The 5,206-nt window shown below is 52.6% G+C and overlaps 1 non-coding gene across 1 annotated transcript; it reads left to right on the forward strand.

The window, feature by feature from the left end:
• The first annotated feature begins 397 nt into the window (after positions 1 to 397).
• LOC115107224 (U5 spliceosomal RNA) lies at positions 398 to 514 on the forward strand. The gene has a single exon (XR_003860163.1). It is a non-coding gene; the product is annotated as a U5 spliceosomal RNA (small nuclear RNA).
• Positions 515 to 5,206: the final 4,692 nt, after the last annotated feature.

Below are 5,206 nucleotides of genomic sequence, written 5' to 3' on the forward strand. Positions count from 1 at the left end.
AGGCTGCCCGGGGTCACTCTGACCCACACAGACAAGGGGGGATCAACTCGTAACCCTGCCCGGGGTCACTCTGACCCGCCGAGACAACGGGAGGGTTATAAAAAAAAAATTGTGTGTGTGTGTGTTTCTCTCTCTCTCTCTCTCTCTCTGTCTCTCTCTCTCTCTGTCTCTGTGTCTGTCTTCTTATCCACAGCCCTCAAACTTGTTAGAGTGGGTGTGTGTGTGTGTGTGGTGTGTGTGTGTTTGTCTCTCTGGCTGTGCCTCTGTGTCTATGTGTCTGTGACCTTCTTCTTATCCACAGCCCTCAAACTTGAAAGAGTGGGTTCCGGGAGCACCCGCGGGAACCCGGCCTAGAGTGCACAGAGTGTGTCTCGGGCCCCGACCTCTGACTTCCATACGACTCTGGTTTCTCTTCATTACGCACAAGCCTTTCGCCTTTTACTAAAGACTTCCGTGGAGAGGAACAGATACGAGTTCAACGTATTTTTGGAGGGGCTTTGCTTCTTGCAGTGCCCGCTATCTTGTTTCAAGAGAAATTGACAGAAGTGGGCCAGGATAGTGACGTAAAGACACATTAGCGACTTTTACCAAAAAACACCTGCCTGTCTGTCTGTCTGTCTGTCGCCCGCCGGCCGGGGAAACGGTGGGTGGTTAGGGAGGAGCCGGCTTTTGCCAACCCGCTGAGGTCTGTCGAGACCCCCGGGGGCCCGGCGGTTGCAGGGTTCCATTTGTGGGTTATCGCTTCTCGGCCTTTTGGCTCAGTACAAGCTTGACACTGAGGTGTCCCAGAGCACGCTGAGCCAGAAGGTCGAACCAGGAGGGCGGTAAAGAAACAAACAGCATTTCAACGGTCTTTTTTTGAAGAGAGCTGGTTATTTTTTTGTTTTTTTGTTTTCTCTGTTCACGCCATTTTTTTCAGGAAGATGGCAAGGAATCCAACCAACAGGACGGTTCCCGGAATTGGGCAAGCGAACTCAATAAGATTTGTTTGGAAGGAGAAGGATTTGGAGCCATTTGGGCGAGAGAGTTTTGGGAGGACTATCTTGATGGGAATCCTGAAGCTTGCCGTGAAGGATATCTATTGTCTTCAAGGGAACCAGACGGAGGGCGCTTTTGATGTGACCCTCTACACGGAGGAAAAGCACGAGGAGGTTATGAAGAGGGTAAAGGACGAGGGAGGTGCAAAGCCAATGGCCTATTATGCAGTCACCAGCCTGGCCAAGAATAATTTCAGGGTGGTGACTGAATATGTACAACCCCCATGTGAGGGATGAAGATTTGAGGGCCTTCCTGGGGAGGTATATGGAAAATATCTCCTCAGCAAGGCTCCTCAGGGACTCTGGGCATATGGAATGGGAAGAGGATTTTCCAAGCGCTCCTCAAAGAAGACCCCAATGGCCTGGGGGGCTACCTCCATCCCCCCGCGATGTTCTCCCTGGGGGCTGACCGGGGGACATTATATTATGCCCGTCAGCCTCCGTTCTGCAGGCGTTGTATGGCCTACGGACATACCATGGCCTCGTGCGAAGAAATCAGAAAGTGCAGGATCTGCGGGTCGAGTGAGCACGAGGCCAGGGGGTGTGGCTTTCTTTTTTGGTGTAGGAGGTAGCGGGGAGACACCAAGCGAGGGATGGGGGAGGGAAAGAAACTTTTTTCTTCTCTTTTTTTCTGCAGCCCCGCAGCAGGTGGTGGAAGGTGAATCCCTGGAGGTTGTCCGGGACGTTTTGACGGGGGGTTCTCAACTCCTCTTTGAGGAGGAGGGGTCCCCTAGTCTCAGCCCGGCAGCTTTCAGGGAGGAAGAAATGGAGAGTGGTGGTGGGGAACCCAGGATGCAGGGAACTCGGCCTAACACCATACCTGCATCCTGGGTTGGAGTAACGGATGAGGACGGGGGGACGTCAGATGAGGGAAAGACGTCCCTGCCGTGTGTGACGGACCAGGGGAGCATCAGGTGAGCCTCCTGTTGTTTATGGTTGTTTTTGGTTTTATTTTGAAAAAGTGGGATTTTTGTTTTGTTTTATAATATAACATTATGTTAATTTTGTTTAGTTTAAATGTAAGGGGTTTAAGAGATTTTGTTAAGAGGAGGGCGGTTTTTAGTTTTTTAGAGGGGTGGGTTTTGATGTTTGTTTTTTGCAGGAGGTTCACCTGAGGGATGGAGGGGATGTCAAGAGGTTTAGGAGAGAGTGGGATAAGGGTTTTTCGTTGTGGGGCATAGGAGGGGTGCACTCAACTGGAGTAGGGATATTGTTTGGGAATAGGGAGTTTATTGTAGAGAGCACTTTTGTAGTAATACAGGGGAGAGTTTTGGGAGTAGATGTCACATATAGGGATGTTAGATATAGGTTATTTGGGGTGTATGGGCCACAGGGGGCGGCAGACAGGAGGGAGATGGTGGACTGTCTGGCGCCCCTGTGTGTCACAAATAGGCACTTAGTGATAGGAGGTGATTTTAATATAGATTTGGGGATAGGGGGAGACAGTAGTGCAGGCGCCATCACCGGGCTAATGGCTTGCCATGGCCTGGTTGATGGTGGCCTGCACACTACTCCGGCAATGGTCGGTCCCACATGGCGCAACTCCAGGGGGGTTGCGCGGAGGCTCGACTATATTTTCGTATCTAGGTCTTTGGGTCGGTTGTCTGGGCGGCTGTTGCCTGTCTTCTTTTCGGACCATGACGGGGTGCTCCTGCAGGTGGGGTCGCCAGTCTGCCTCTTCGGTAGGGGGTACTGGAAACTAGACCGGGATTTACTGGATGAGCAGGTGTTTGTTAATGCTGTCACTGGGGTGTTTCGGAGGCTTGAGGGCCTCCGGCCCATGTGTGAGGGGGTGTTAGAGTGGTGGGATATAGTAAAGGTAAGGATTAGGGCCTTTATTATAGGATATGGTAAGAGGAAGAAAAGGGAGGAAAGGAGGGAGGTGGATCGTATCCAAAGGTTGCTCGAACTTGAGTACGAGGCAGGCAACCTCGGCGGTTCGTTTGACTGGGAGAGATCCACAGCCCTGAAGGCGCAGCTCAGGGAGCTGCAGGAGCTGAAGGCTCGAGCTTTCCTGGAGCGTGCACATAGTGGGTTTTTAGAACATAATGAGACTTGTTCCGCTATGTTCTTTAAGTCGGTTAGGGCAAGGCAGAGTAGGAAGGTAATGCATGGAGTCAGAAAAGAAGATGGTAGTGTAGTAAATAAACCAGAGGAGATGGTCAGGGTGACAACTGATCATTTCCGAGGTTTATTTAAGGAAAGGGAAATAGATGTAGAGCAGGGAAATGTGTTTTTAGAACACTTGTCCCGGCGGCTGCCGGAGGACATTAGAGACGCAATGGAGGCCCAGATCTCTCTAGAAGAGGTTGAGAGCGCTCTTAGGAGGATGGGTAAAGGGAAGGTGCCTGGGATGGATGGGCTGCCGGCTGAGTTTTACCTCAAGTTTTGGGGTATACTTGGACCAGTGGTCCTCGAAGTCTTGAAGGCCATCCTTGAGACGGGGGTCCCAGGGGGATCAATGGCTGTTGGTGTGCTGTCACTTCTGTACAAGAAGGGGGACGCAACAGACCTTGGCAACTGGCGCCATTGACCATGCTGTGTGTAGATTACAAGTTGCTTGCAAAGGTCTTAGCGGACCGGTTGCGCACAGCCCTTCCCTACGTCGTCCACGAGGATCAGATGTGCGGGGTAGAGGGACACTCTATTAGATGGAACCTTCAGTTGATCAGGGACTCCATCGCTTGGGTAGAAGATAGAGGGCTGCCTTTATTGGTAGCAGCGCTAGATCAGGCGAAAGCCTTTGATCGCGTGAATAGATCCTTTCTTTACAGGGTGTTAGGTAGGTTAGGATTTGGGGAGAAGTTTATAGGATGGATCCGTACATTATATGTCGGAGCGGGGTGCCGAGTGACTTAAAGACGCATTAGCGAAAAAAAAACACCTGCCTGTCTGTCGCCGGGGAAACGGTGGGTGGGGAGGGAGGAGCCGGCGTTTGCCAACCCGCTGAGGTCTGTCAAGACCCCCGGGGGCCCGGCGGTTGCAGGGTTCCATTTGTGGGTTATTGCTTCTCGGCCTTTTAGCTAAGTTCAAGTTGGGTACTGAGGTGCCGTAACCCCTTAGCCAAAAAGCTGATAGCCGGAGGGCAGGATCAACAGTCAGCCAGAGGGGCTGGACTGCGCAATACGTGGCAATTCGTTTGGAAGAACAAGGGCCAGCAAATTGGGAACAGAGAATGGTTCATCAGGACGGTGATCATTGAAGGGTTAAGGGTGGACCCAGAGCACGTTTACTGCTTGCAGCGGAACATGGCGGCGGAGGGCTGTGACCTGTCCCTAAACAGTGAGGCCTTGTACAGGAGATGTATGGACACGTGCAAAGAGAAGGCAGCTAGTGAGCCGTTCTCAAACTTCCAGGTTTACCCCTTGTGCCGGTTGGACTGAAAGGTCATCACCGTACACGTTTACAATCCCTATGTGGGGAATGACAGCATCGGGGCGTTCCTAGGCCGGTTTGGAAAAGTGAGTTACCTGCGGGACGGGTATGGCATCTGGTCAGGGAGGAGACAGTTCCGTGTCACACTGAATAGGGATCCGGAAGGAGCTGATAAGTTGGTTCACCCACCAGCCTATTTCTCCATTGGAGCGGACCGGGGGTACCTGTTTTATTCAGGCCAGCCAAGTTTTTGTAGACACTGCCGTAGCTTCGGTCATGTGGCCACGGGGTGCAACCTGCTGAAGTGCAGGAATTGCGTGAAACCAGGTCACGGGGCAGCCAACTGCAGGGAGGCTCGAGTCTGCAATGGCTGTGGGAAGCAGGGCCATTTGTTTAAAGACTGTCCCAATAGACAACGGACCTATGCGGAGGCAGCCGGGGACGGCCCTGAGGAAGGCGCGGCGGGATCTCCCCGCCGTCAAATAGTGGAGGTTCTTGAGGAAATTCGAGCGGCGGCAGCGGAGGTGGCAAAATCCCCGGGAGGAAGTGCAGTAAAGGAGGTCTGTCCGAAGGGGACTGAGGAGGAGATGGAGCTGCTGACGGGAGCCTGGGAGGATAGTCTGATGAGTGAGATGTCAGACGACTCGGCTACCTGAACCATTTCGTGAAAGATGAGGTCGTCTTCGGCTAGCGGGTCGACTGGATAGGTATCTTAGCACAATAGAGAGTCAGGGATGGTGTACAAGGGGAAAAGGAAGAAGAGGAGGGTCACTGGTGGCCATCTCCAACCGGTT

This window comes from Oncorhynchus nerka, linkage group LG23 (genome assembly GCF_034236695.1).
Source record: "Oncorhynchus nerka isolate Pitt River linkage group LG23, Oner_Uvic_2.0, whole genome shotgun sequence".
NCBI classification, from domain to species: domain Eukaryota; kingdom Metazoa; phylum Chordata; class Actinopteri; order Salmoniformes; family Salmonidae; genus Oncorhynchus; species Oncorhynchus nerka.